The 14,581-nt window shown below is 40.1% G+C and overlaps 1 protein-coding gene and 1 long non-coding RNA gene across 4 annotated transcripts in view; one reads left to right on the top strand and one right to left on the bottom strand.

Moving 5' to 3' along the window:
* The window catches only part of LOC102958854 (tubulin-specific chaperone cofactor E-like protein), a 161,043-nt gene extending 147,281 nt beyond the window's left edge, over positions 1 to 13,762 (bottom strand). The window contains exon 1 of one of the 2 annotated variants that reach the window (XM_042957902.1): positions 13,560 to 13,762. The gene's annotated coding sequence lies outside the window, so the exon portion shown is untranslated. The remainder of the gene's footprint in view (positions 1 to 13,559) is intronic. The other variant, XM_042957904.1, reaches the window with a different exon arrangement.
* Positions 13,763 to 13,831: 69 nt separating this feature from the next.
* Positions 13,832 to 14,581, top strand: part of LOC122231041 — a 40,569-nt gene continuing 39,819 nt past the window's right edge. The window contains exon 1 of one of the 2 annotated variants that reach the window (XR_006208150.1): positions 13,832 to 13,990. This is a non-coding gene — a long non-coding RNA (uncharacterized LOC122231041). The remainder of the gene's footprint in view (positions 13,991 to 14,581) is intronic. The other variant, XR_006208149.1, reaches the window with a different exon arrangement.

Below are 14,581 nucleotides of genomic sequence, written 5' to 3'. Positions count from 1 at the left end.
GGACAGAGTTTCAGTTTAGGAACGTGAAAAAGTCCTGGAGATGGATGGTGTTGATAGTTGTAGAATAATGTGAATATACTTAATGCCACTGAACCATATACTTTAAAATGGTTAACGGGGTGCCCGGGTGGCTCAGTGGGTTGAGCATCCGACTTTGGCTCAGATCATGATCTCACGGTCCGTGGGTTCGAGCCCTGCGTCAGGCTCTGTGCTGTCAGATCACAGCCTGGAGCCTGCTTTGGATTCTGTGTACCCACCTCTCTCTGCCCCTCCCCCACTCATGTTCTGTCTTGCTCTGTCTCTCAAAGATAAATGTTACCAACAAAACTAAAAGGCAACCAACGGAATGGGAAAAGATATTTGCAAATGACACATCAGACAAAGGGCTAGTATCCAAAATCTATAAAGAGCTCACCAAACTCCACACCCGAAAAACAAATAACCCAGTGAAGAAATGGGCAGAAAACATGAATAGACACTTTTCTAAAGAAGACATCCGGATGGCCAACAGGCACATGAAAAGATGTTCAACGTCGCTCCTCATCAGGGAAATACAAATCAAAACCACATTCAGATATCACCTCACGCCAGTCAGAGTGGCCAAAATGAAGAAATCAGGAGACTATAGATGCTGGAGAGGATGTGGAGAAACGGGAACCCTCTTGCACTGTTGGTGGGAATGCAAATTGGTGCGGCCGCTCTGGAAAGCAGTGTGGAGGTTCCTCAGAAAATTAAAAATAGATCTACCCTATGACCCAGCAATAGCACTGCTAGGAATTTACCCAAGGGATATAGGAGTACTGATGCATAGGGGCACTTGTACCCCAATGTTTATAGCAGCACTCTCAACAACAGCCAAATTGTGGAAAGAGCCTAAATGTCCATCAACTGATGAATGGATAAAGAAATTGTGGTTTATATACACAATGGAATACTACGTGGCAATGAGAAAGAATGAAATATGGCCTTTTGTAGCAACGTGGATGGAACTGGAGAGTGTGATGCTAAGTGAAATAAGCCATACAGAGAAAGACAGATACCATATGGTTTCACTCTTATGTGGATCCTGAGAGACTTAACAGAAACCCATGGGGGAAGGGAAGGGAAAAAAAAAAAAAAAAAAGAGGTTAGAGGGGGAGAGAGCCAAAGCATAAGAGACTGTTAAAAACTGAGAACAAACTGAGGGTTGATGGGGGGTGGGAGGGAGGGGAGGGTGGGTGATGGGCATTGAGGAGGGCACCTTTTGGGATGAGCACTGGGTGTTGTATGGAAACCAATTTGACAATAAACTTCATATATTGAAAAAAAATAAATAAATGTTTAAAAAAATTTTTTAAATGGTTAAAACTGCATTTTATCTTATATTTTACCACGATATAAAATATTTCAAGAAATTATGGAACATATGCCATACACACACACACAGTGTGTATATATATATATTTTTATATATTTATATTTTTATATATTTACATATTACATATTATTTATATATGTATTATATAAGTATATGTATTATATATTTATAATACGTATAAATATATTTATATATATTTATATATTATAAATTTATATTTATAATATGTATAAATATACTTATATGTATTTATATATTATAAATTTATATTTACATATTATAAATTTATATTTATATATGTATATTTATATATATATATATAAATAAGATGAACATAGAGCAAGTCCCAAATTTCTGGTTATTACTCCTCCAGCACACTTACCAAATTAGTGCCAACATTTCACTTAAGAATGTGAAACAGTGAGTAAAGGATAAACTAGCCAAGTCTCAATAAATCCATTTTGCGAGAGGTTTGATTTATAAAGTATACAATCTTCATTAATCGCTTTCTTGGACTCCTTTACTAACAATGTTCATGTGGACAAACAGCACTAACGGATAAGGGGCTAACAGAGTCAGCATTTTTAAAACTTCCAGAAGAAAAGGAAAAAGAAGAAAAGAAAAGAAAAGAAAAGAAAAGAAAAGAAAAGAAAAGAAAAGAAAAGAAAAACTTCCAAAGGGCACTTGACTTTATAAAACTCATGCCTTAAATTACTAATAGTACCTATGAGAAACTGTGTTCATCACACAAGAGTCACAAGAATAAGGATTTAATAATTTACATTTGTTTTCAACATTTGAAGAGTTATAATTCTTTCCTAAAATTCTTTGCCCATTTAACTATGAACTAAATAACAATACTGTGATAATAAGTAAAAACCTTCTCAAATAAGAAGTGTTTTTACTGAGATGATGGCATCTGACAATCAGAACTGAGCATCTGAGACATCCTTGGTATTATTCTCTTAAAATGTTATGAAGACATGTGCAAGCATGGGAGAAAAGAAAAAGGACTGAAGACAAGGGTTTCCTGAAACACTGCGTCTCTCACAAGACTTCATAGCGTAGTCGAGTGTCATTATTATAGAATTCATTATTTGCAAATTCACCTATTCAATAAAGTTTGTTTGTGGCCCCCAAATCCATACTTGCAGCTCACAGGCACGTGCAGATATTAAGTTGAATCGCCCACCGTGCACGTATCCAGCTGAGATAGAACAAGGTAGCACTCTGCCATCCTGCTTCAGCTCTCACACTGTAAGCAAGCACCCTTTTTGCGATTTAGCACCATGTTTTTCATATTCTTCTGTTTTCATTATTACGATGGCTCTGAAGTGTCCTGCAGAAGTGCTGTCTAGTGTTCTTACACACAAGAAGCCTGTGATGTGCCTTATGGAGAAAAGACTGTTAGATACGATTTACTCAAACACGAACTGTACTGCTATGCACTCTGAACTCAAAGTTAAGAGATCAACAATATACGTTGAATAAAATGTCTTTAAACAGACACACATATAAAACAAGGTTATGTATTGATCAGTTGACAAAAATGTGACCAGAACTGGCAGGAACCTAACCTTGTATCTCCCACAGGAGCAATGGTTCCACATTGACTCATTCAGTGTTCACGGCAACTCTATATAAGTACCGTAAGTACAAAGTGTACTTTGTTAAAGAAAACAACTCGGGGGGTTGGGAGCGGCTGGGAAGAGAGGGGTGGAGATCAATGGAATCGAAAAGACGGCCCAGAAACAGGCCCATGTAAATATGGCAGGAAATGGCAAAGAGATAGTAGGAAAACATGAAACTTGAGTAACTGATCCTGGGACAAGTGATTATCAATATGAGAAAGGGAAAAGTGAATACTTCCCTCACAACATAGAAAAACTCAACTCAAGCCTTATCCTTATGAAAAGAAAACAGTTATTTTTTTCTAATAGGAGAAGAACTTTAAAATCTTGATTTAGGGAAATATTTCATAAACATAAAGAACCATAAAGGAAAGGTTGGCCAGTAAAATAAAAAAAAACTTTTGATCAAAAGACATTAAACATGAAAACACATAAGACAGAAACTGGAAAAAGATGCTTCCAACACACGTAACTAATACGGAGAATTCCTAAAAATAGTGAGAAAGAGAAAAACAATCCAATAGAAAATGACAAAAGATATGAACACATTATTTAACAGAAGATAAAATTCCAATGACTAATACATATATGTAAAAGATGTTCAAGCTTAATAATATTCAGAAACAAAAATTAAAGTATCAATGGAATATTATTTTATGTAAATTAGCAAAACTTAAAAACTCTGACACTACCAAAGTACTGGAGAAAATGTGGAAGAACACAAACTCTTCCATTGATACTGGGAGTACAAATACCTCAATAAAAACTGGTAAAAATACCTTGGAAAACACTTTATCACTGTCTAGTTAAGTTGAAGATGCACATATCCTGTGATATGGCAATTCTACTTCTCAGTGTAAACTCTATAGTAACTTGTACAAGTGTACAAGGAGACAAGCGTAAGAATGTTCACAACAACAATACTGTGTTAAATTATGAAAATCCTGACCAAATAAAGGCCTTTACATCCAAGAACAGGCTTGAATAAATTATGCTATATTCATAAAATGCAATGTTACACAGCAATGGAAACTAATAGTTCTCTGGTTTTCTCATCAACATAAATGACTTTTAAAATCAAGAAATCTAAGACACAAATAAATGGAAACATATTCCATGCTCATGGATTAAAAGAATTAATAGTTAAATGTTCATGCTACTCAAAGTAATACAGATTCAATGCACTACCTATCAAATTCCAAAGGCATGCTTCACAGAACTAGAACAAATAATTCTAAAATTTGTATAGAACTATAAAAGACCTGGAATAGCCAAAGCAATCTTGAGAAAGAAGAAGAAAGCTGGAAATATCATGCTACCTGATTTCAAACTAGACTATAAAGCTACAACAATCAAAACAGTATGGTACAGACAAAGGGGATTAAGAGTACACATATCCTAATGAGCACTGAAAAATGTACAGAATTGTAGAATCGTTATATCGTACATCTGAAACTATCATAACACTGCATGTTAATTATACTTCAATTTTTAAACAATTGATTTGAATTTGGTATAAAAACAGATACACAGATCAGTGGGACAGAACTGAGAGCCCAGAAATAAACTCACACATATATGGACAATTAATCTCTGACAAAGAAGTATACAATGAGGACAGTCTTCAATAAATAGTGCTGGGAAAACTGGACAGCTACATGCAGAAGCATGAAACTATATCACTATTTTACAACTCAAATGGATTAAAGGCTTGAATGTAAGACCTGAAACCACAAAATTCCTGGAAGAAAACATAGATGGTAAGCTCCTTGACTCAGTCTTAGCAATGTCTTTGTGGATCTGACTCCAAAGGCAAGGGAAACAAAAGCAAAAATAAACAAATGGGACTATGTCAAACTAAGAAGCTTATGCACAGTCAAGGATATCATCATCAAAACGAAAAGGCAGCCTACTGAATGGGCGAAGAGATTTGCAAACATGTATGTGACGAGGGGTTAATACCCAAAATATACAAAGAACTCACACAATTCAACAACAACAAAAAATCCAAACAAGCCAATTAAAAAATGGACAGAGGATCTAAATAAACATTTCTCCAAAGAAGACACACCATATGGCCAATAGGCACATGAATGCTCATCATTACTATTAGACAAATGTAAACAAATCAAAACCACAATGAGGTATCATTTAACACCTGTTACAATGACTATTATCAAAACGAAAAGAAACAGCATGTGTTAGAGAGGATATGGAGAAGAGGGAACCCTCATAACGCTGTTGGTGGGATTGTAAATTAGGGCAGCCACATGGAAAACAATATGGAGATTCCTCAAAATATTAAGAAAAGAACCACCATATGATCCAGCGATCCTACTTGTGGATATTTATCCAAAGAATACAAATATACTAATTTAAAAATATATGCACCCTTATGTTCACTGCAGCATTATTTACAATAGCCAATATATGGGAACAACCTAAGTGTCCACTGATAGATAAATGGATAAATAAGATGTAGTATATTTATACAATGGAATACTATTTAGCATAAAAAAGAATGAAATCTTGCCATTTGGGACAACATGGATAGACTTCAGGGTATTACACTAAGTGAAATAAATCAAACACTGCATGAGGTCACTCAAATGTGGAATCTAAAAAACAAAACAAATGCCCAAACAAAACAAAAATAAACTCATAGAGAGGATTGTGGTTACGGGGGTGGGAAATGGGTGAAGGGGGTCAACTGATTGGTGATGGATGGTAACTAGACCTGTGGTAGTAACCACTCTGTAGCGTATGCAGATGTGAATTACAAAGCTGTATACCAGAAATTTATATTAAAAAAAAAAAAAAAAACCACTGTATTTCAAGCTGTATTACAAAGCTGTAATCATCAAGACAGTATGGTTCTGGCACAAAAACAGACACTCAGATCAATGGAACAGAATAGAGAACCCAGAAATGGACCCACAAACATATGGCCAGCTAATCTTTGACAAAGCAGGAAAGAACATCCAATGGAATCAAGACAGTCTCTTCAGCAAATGGTGCTGGGAAAACTGGACAGCGACATGCAGAGAAATGAGCCTGGACCAGTTTCTTACACCATACACAAAAAGAAACTCAAAATGGATGAAAAACCTAAATGTAAGACAGGAAGCCATCAAAATCCTCAAAGAGAAAGCAGGCAAAAACCTCTTTGACCTTGGTCACAGCAACTTCTTACTCAACACACCTCCAGAGGCAAGGGAAACAAAAGCAAAAATGAACTATTGGGACCTCATCAAAATTGCACAGCAAAGGAAACCATCAGCAAAACTAAAAGGCAACTGACAGAATGGGAGAAGATATTTACAAACCACATATCAGATACAGAGTTAGTATCCAAAATCTATAAAGAACTATCAAACTCAACACCCAAAAAACAAATAATCCAATGAAGAGATGGGCAAAAGACACGAATAGACACTTCTCCAAGGAAGACATCCAGATGGCCAACCGACACATGGTAACAAGCTCAACATCATTCATCATCAGGGAAATACAAATCAAAACCACAATGAGATACCACCTTACACCTGTCAGAATGGCTAACATTAACAATCCAGGCAACAACAGATATTGGTAAGGATGTGGAGAAAGAGGATCTCTTTTGTACTGCTGGTGGGAATGCAAACTGGTGCAGCCACTCTGGAAAACAGTATGGAGGTTCCTCAAAAAATTAAAAATAGAACTGCCCTACGACCCAGCAATTGCACTACTAGGTATTTATCCAAGGGATACAGGTGTGCTATTTCGAAGGGACACATGCACCCCCATGTTTATAGCAATATTATCAACAATAGCCAAAGTATGGAAAGAGCCCAAATGTCCATCAACAGATGAATGGATAAAGAAGATGTGGTATATATACACAATGCAGTATTACTTGGCAATCAAAAAGAATGAAATCTTGCCATTTGCAACTACGTGGATGGAACTAGACAGTATTATGCTAAGCAAAATTAGTCAGAGAAAGATAAATATCATATGACTTCACTCATATGAGGACTTTAAGACACAGAACAGATGAACCTAAGGGAAGGGAAGCAAAAATAATATAAAAACAGGGAGGGGGACAAAACATATGAGAGTCTTAAATATGGAGAACAGAGGGTTATGGGAGGGGTTGTAGGAGGGGAGATAGGCCAAATGGGTAAGTGGCATTAAGGAATCTACCCCTGAAATCACTGTTGCACTATATGCTAACTAACTTGGATGTAAATTAAAAAAAAAAAAAAATTAAAAGATATTCAATAAAAAAACACTGTTGAAAGGATAAAATAATTGTAAAAATATTTACAGTAAATTCCACTTCTACAAAATTCAAAAACAGAATTAATCATATTGTTTACGGTCACATATATATGTAATAAAAACTGTAAAGAAATTAAAGAATAATAAACACAAAATTCAGGGTTGTGGCATCCTTGGAGGGTGGGGATGTATCATCAGCGAGGGGCACAATGGGGGCAAAAACAGAACTCTCAGGTCTCTCTTTCAAACCTTCTCTTCCTCTACCAGTCCCATATTTCCTTTTCCTTTCACAGTCCCATGTAATTAATCAGCAAGGTCTATCAACAGTCCAAACACCCTGACTCCACTCAATTCTTTCTGTCCGCATTACTTTACTCTGGTTTAAGCCTTCATCAACTGCTCACTGGGACTGCTCCAATAGCTTCCTTCATGATCTTTCATGACTATACAATCCCTTCTCCACAACAGCCAAGTGATCTTTTCAAAATTTAAGTCAAATCATGTCCCTTAAATTCACCAAAGGCTTCCCTTCACACTTAGAATGAAATCCAATCTCTTTATCATGGTCTTCAGGGCTACCTTGAATCTGTTCTCTGCTCACCTTGCTCACCGAACCTCCTCCCACCCACTAGATTTCAGCCAGCCTGGCTTTCTACTTCTCAGAACTGCCAAGCTGATTCCCTCTTAAGGCATTCCCAGGAATGCCTTTTACCTGGCTCATGGTTTTGCTGGCTTCATCTCAGCATCCAAGCCTCAAACAAATTCAAACACAAATGTTACCTTCTCGATGAGCTGCCTCTGGCCAGCCCATCAAAAAGAGCCCCATTACTGCCATTAATCACCATTACCTCAGCCACTTGCGTTCTTTACACCACTTACTACTACATGTTTAGTGCTTGAGTCCCTCTCCTAAGTCCCACAAAAGCTGAGATTTGTCAGTCCGGCTCAGTGTTATGGAGAGGAGCATCTGGCAAAGGGCAACAAATATTTGTTGAATGAATAAAAAAGTGAATTTTACTTTGATTAAACATGATGTAATATCTTCTAGCAATGAGATGAAAATCAAGTATACCAGTGATGAGTATGACAGAATCAAAAGAGAAATTTTGAAAATCACTAGAAAAGCATTAACCTCAGATGACCTTTACTTTAAATAATCTTTTCTTAACAGTGCTAGTAATAGATCACATTCCTAAGGACCATGAATGAGTTATTAGTAAAAATTTCACATAGCCAGTTTTGGAAATGTGTCATCTTGTTTACCTCTGTTTCTAGAAGAGCCCTGTGATTAAGAGCTCGGGGCTTCAGTTCAGCCTGAGTTCAATTACGAATCTGCACTGGACTTCGAGCAAGTTACTTACCTCTTTACGCCTGCTTTCTCATTTGTAAAATGGAACTATTAATAGCTATTCCGTAGTCATTAGAGTCACCGTGAAGATTAAATGGAAGTTTTTAAAGCATTTGGTTGTGTCTGGCATGCAGTAAGTGGTCAACAGATCATGCTGGGGAAAGTCCAGACAAATGGGACATCTTAGAAGAGTCAACCACCAGACATCCTCTGCCTCTAGCAGAGGTGGACTAACTACCTACCATGTACCTAGAACACATGCCAGGACCAAATCCGTTCCCTGCCAAAAAGAAGTCCAATGTACACACAGGTAGTATGTAAGGATGGGAAAAGCACTCTGAGAACACCAAAGGAATGACTCCCTTCACCGAGCTTGGCCACACACGAAACTGAGTCTTAAAAGAGTCACAGGAATCCCCTAGATGAAAAAGGGGGAAAGCACGTGCAAAGGCCCAAGTAAGTCAAAGTGAGAAACTGGCTGGCGTGGTGTGTGTAAGCAGGGCTAGAAGATGATGCTGGGCGGGCAGGACCAGATGGAATGAGGCGAAGGCCCTCTGTTTAAAAGTCTGCAGTTTTCTTTAGGCAAAGGGGAGGTTAAAGGGGGCAATTTTAACATGCTAATTGAATTTAAACACCATACAGGTCCAGTGTTAGTCTAAAATGGAAAATAAATGTTAAGCCTGAATCCTTGAAACCATGAGCAATTAACAATGACTGACGTGAAACCTATTCTCACCACTTTTCGTTACTTCCATAACCACTGCTATCATGCTGATCATTATGACCACAGCAGATAAAATTTATTGAGCTTACTACGTGCTTTGCACTCTGTTGTTTTACACATATTACCTCATTCAACTGTCACTTTCCCTTATGAATGATACTATTATTACTGCCACTTTATATATCAGAAAAGCAAAGTTAATGTCAGATGGCTAATGAGTAAAGGTAACAGAATTCAAATCTAGGCTGCCTGACTGCTAAGCCCTAAAATTAAACCAATCTGCTGAACTGGTATTACTCAGCTCATTTACATCATTTGCACCAAAATTACGTGTGTACCTACTGTAATTTAAAGCATCATGCTAGGTAAGTGATTCTCAAATTTTACCATACAGAAGACTCGCCTAGGCAAATTCTAAGATTCTGATTCAGTAAGTCTAAGGTGGAATTTTTGGAGACCTGCAATTTTAACCATAAATTCAGTCAATTCTGATTCACTTGGTCCATGAACTCTGATAAACCCTGTGCTAGGTGTCCTAGAGGTTCGAGGACATTTGGGCCTCCTGTCCTCTATGAATTTATAATCCAAAAGGGGTAAAAAAAAAAAAAAAAAAAAAGAAAGAAAGAAAGAAAGAAAACACACAAATATCACAAAGCAATGTAGGAAAAGTAGTATTGGCAAAACAGGCAAGAAAGACTTCAAGGAAGAAGATGATAAAATGATGTAATAAAATGATGAGTAGGAATTCATGAAGAACACATTTCCCAGATTTTTAGGAATCAAGTTAAAAAAGAAAGTACAATGAGTACACAGCTTGGCGGGAACAGAGGATCTGCATTTAGGAATGGAAAAACAGGGTCAGGATAAAAGTAGACGCTCCAGAATACCGTCAATGTCAACTTAAACAGTGTAGACTTTATCCAGTGCTGGCACTAGGAAGTTAATGGTTTTGGAGAAGAGAAATGATAAATTAGGGCATTGTTCTTGGGAAGAGTACTCTGATGAAGCTGTGTGAGATCAAGTAGAATGAGAGTAACAGACAATGGGAACAGTGAGGCTGTTAGCATTCTAATTGCAAAGAAATCCAAGTCAAGAGAGGGTAACGAAAAAGATTAAAAAGGGAGGAATAGCTACTCTTAATGACTCATTGCATGTAGGGCAAAGGCAACAATCACAGCTGATCGCTTCACTCCTTAGGTCCTTTTATCACTGTCAGTTTCCGGTTTCTTTTTAGAAATTCTTCTTATATGCCTAACTAGACTAAATATATAAAGAGTTCACTTACTTTAAAGATAGCCCACAATTAAGAGGTCAATAAATAGGCCTCTGACTAGCCAAAATACATGTCACATAGTTCATACGCTAAAAAAAAGTATTAGTATACATATAATATACATACATATATAATTGAAAGAACATTATTCAGAGCTGCACAATCTTATTTTACACAAAGTTCTAACAAATATAAGCATCTAATTTCCAAACCCAGAGAAGTTTGGAAGCAAAAAGGGGAAGGGGAAAAGAGCCTACTATAGGTAGACAGACCTAAGAGTCTGAGGTTCAAGAGAAAAAAATGAAAACTATAAAAAAAGCACACACAATCACTCAGGGTAAATTCTCCACAACTGTTTATTGACAGGTACACATGATTCCCAGGAAAACGAAATTAATGAGACTCTTCCTTCATGTTTCAAGCAACTACCACAAAAAGAAAGCTTTTAAACATTCTTTAAAGCCAAGGATTTCAAAAACAAATATTTACCTGATTAAAAAAAAAATCATTTTTAAAGGATGACTGATACATGCCAACACAGACCCTCTCACCAGTACCCAGGATATAATCAATCAATCAATCAATCAATAAAGATATAATTTACAACACACGAAGTTTGAAGATGATTAAGAATGCTTTCATAAGGCTTCTCATCAAGAATATGGCTCCAGTGATGAAGTTTAATGTGGGCAATTCTTTTCTGATGGCTATGGCTTGGAATTCCAAGTTCCAAATAATATGAAGGCATCCTCAACAAAAATTAACACCAATAAACTGGTCTTAAATACAAACCCTATACATTTACCTCCCGAAATCAGGCAACATTATTTGACACTCAACATCACGTAACAACAGGCTGGGTGACAACCTTTAAAAAGACTTAAACATAGCAACACATGAAGGTCTCTCTGTTCACCAATACTCACCAATATTCATTATAATACTGTTCATATGAAGACCTCATCTATTTTACAAACAGATAAAAACATTTTCGTGGGGGGAATTAAGATGTTAACTCAAAGTTATACTCAGACTTATGATTTAAGTTTAAAGTATATACTAAAACCATGTACCTGTATCTTTAATTATGTATAACTCTTATACCATGTATTATTGGATAAGAAAGAAGAGTTTAGGTTTCAGCTTGAGATTTTTTTCTAAATATGGCAGAAAAGCAAACCAATGTATATTTACAACACTATAACATTAACATTACCTTAAGTATGTTGTAGGGACAAATCAACTCAACAGGATTAGGCCTCTCATTTTCTTTGACACAGCAAAGGATGGAGAAAATTAAAGCATGCACGTACTTCAGAAGTTTTATAAAATGATCAGGCCACATTAAGATACCAAAGGTTAAGATTATGATCCAAACACCAAATATGCTACATGTTATAAATATGTAAACAAATGAAGCGGTCAGTTGCACCTGGCTGGCTTGACCCACCCCCCCCCCCATCTACTTATAATCTCATCTCCTTATAATCATCGTAGCTCTGTAGAACCATACAACACCATTGTAACTTGTCAGTTAGGACACTAACTAAAGCCAAAGAACTGTGCCTTGGGACAGTGTTTTTCAAGCAGCAGCTTGTGACCCACAAATCAATTTGGTGGATTTCAGTCAGCATTTTTTAATAAAAGTGAATGGAACAGAATAGAACTTATCAGAATGTAACACATGTCCTAAGGGTAAACAGTGCTCTGCGAAACTTTTCACTCATTATATAGGTATGTACTAGATCATAATGTAAAAAGTGCTTCTTCATATGGGGCATGATGTGTAAAAAAAAAAAAAAAAAAAAAAAAGTTTGCAAGCTCTTACCCTAGAGATCTAGCTCTAATGCCTCAGGACCCAAAGGCTGAGTGTTTTCATTAGTCCTCAGCACCTACATATAATCTCTTCGCTCCGAAGGGACTCTTGGAAACCAATTTCAGAGCTCCAGGGAAGCATACACAGAACGGGGACAGCCCCAGCTAAGCCAGTATCTGGACCTGAAAGGACCGCTAACTTGCCCGAACGACAACCCCTAGGCGGTTGCCTACAAACTCCCAGTAACTTAGCAACCTTCAGACGACAGCTCCTCCTTCTTCCACTAGCTGTCAACCGTTCAACTCTTCCAACCAACTTTCCTCAACTGCAACTTCTAGGATCACTGTGCCAAGAGAAGACGGGATGAAATCTTCTCGTTTCACCAATTCCCAGAATGTCCTCCTAGGCGAGGATCTAGAACTCAATGCTCCCCATCCCCAACAAAGAATGAAGCTCCACGGAGATCCTTACATTGGCCCCCCTCCCAGATCCCAGGGCCGGGTACCCTCCTCTCAGGCCCCATCTTACTCCAATTCCCTCCTTCTCAAAGTCTCCCAATGTGAGGGCAAAACGATTCTCCCCAGGGCCCTTGTTAAACTACCGCGTCCTTTCATCAGCCCCTGGAAGGAGCAGGCCTAGCGTCCCAGCGGCCTGGAAATGCCCGCCCGCCCCGTTCCCCACCAAACCTCCCGGGGGACACGTCCTCTACTCCCCCCCCCAACCCCCACCCCATACACTGGTTCGAAGACAAAGTTTCCTATTTCCCCCGCAGCCCCAGACCCGTCTCCATCTCCTACCAGCCAGAGGGCATCTTTCCAACCCCCACGCCCCTAGGGCACGGCAAGAAGCCCGGAGCCTCCCAGGAACTCGGGCTCCCCCCCAACCCAGCCCTCCGCCTCCTCCCAGCCCAGGGCCCTCCCCGCGCCTCCCCAGCCAGGCCTGGCCCCGTCCTCCCTCCAGCCGCGGGCAGGTGGCCCAGCCCTCCCCTCCTCCCAGGCAGGCCTCGTCCGGCTCCGAGTTCTTCCCGGCGTCCCCCCCCCGCCCATACTGCGCCCCAGCAGGAACGGCCCTCCGCGCCTCGGCTCCGGAGGGGAGTTCCCGGGGCCTCGAGAAGCCGGCACTGCCGGCGGGCCCGGGCTCCACTCACCCCTCAGCCCGGGAGGCGGGGGAGCTGCTGCGGCGGCTCCTCGGGCTGCGCCTCTCCTCCCCCCTCCCGGCCACCGCCGTCGCCGCCGCCGCTCGGCCTCCGGCCTGGTCCCGGCCGGCCCCGGCCCGGCTCCGCTTCACCTCGTCCCCCACTCTGGCCGCCGGAGCCCAGTGTCCTGCATTGACCCGGAAGCAGCTTTCGCGGCCCAACAACAACACGTGACCCCGCCGCACGTGTCACGTCCGCTGCGTGAAGGGGAGGGGGCGCCGGCGGAGCGGGTCCTCGGCAACCGAGCTCGGTTGCCATGGCGACGGGGAGGTCTTTAAGGGCCTGGTAGTCTCTACAAACACACTGCACCTGCTCTTTCTCTTGGCCCTCGTGAGGAGACACCTCAGGTGCCAAGGAAGAGTGAATTGTCACATCAGAGTGAGGTAGGGGCGGGTCAGAGCAGAACCTGGGCAGCTGGGAGGCTGCTGCCTTGCAGAAAGGAGCCTTGGGCTGAACCTTTCCGGACTGACCTGGAATTTTGTCCCGGCCTTGGCACCGGTTTGCTGCGTGACCCTGATTAACTCACTTCCTGCCTCTGGCTTCAGTTTCCTCACTAGGCGAGTTCACGGCTGTAATCTGATAAAGTCCCAGGATGCTTTTGCATCGGGATGTGGTCGCACTCACTCTGGCCTTGATTCTGCGTCCCCTTTGCAAGGGCCTCTGGCATCCTGAGTTTTCAAATGCTCCCAGCACCGATGGAGAGACCCCCGCTTTCCATTCATTGGGCACCTTCTAGGCACACTGTACATGGGCTGTTTCTAATGTTCACAACTCGCAAACGTAGACATTTTGTAGAACCGAGAACTGAAGTTCACAGAGGTTAAGCGATCTGCCCAAGACCGCCCAGTTAGGAAAAGTGATCCGGCTGAGATTTGAATCCAGGTCAGTCTGGTGCCAGAGTAAAAGTCCATGCACCTCACATTATGACATGCTATTGCTTCAGCCCCATACACCTTATCTGTGGCTGTTGGGCT

The sequence above is a fragment of the Panthera tigris genome, chromosome D1, assembly GCF_018350195.1.
Source record: "Panthera tigris isolate Pti1 chromosome D1, P.tigris_Pti1_mat1.1, whole genome shotgun sequence".
NCBI lineage: Eukaryota > Metazoa > Chordata > Mammalia > Carnivora > Felidae > Panthera > Panthera tigris.
The sequence above is the reverse complement of the archived record's forward strand: the minus strand, read 5'-3'. Positions and strand labels throughout refer to the sequence as shown.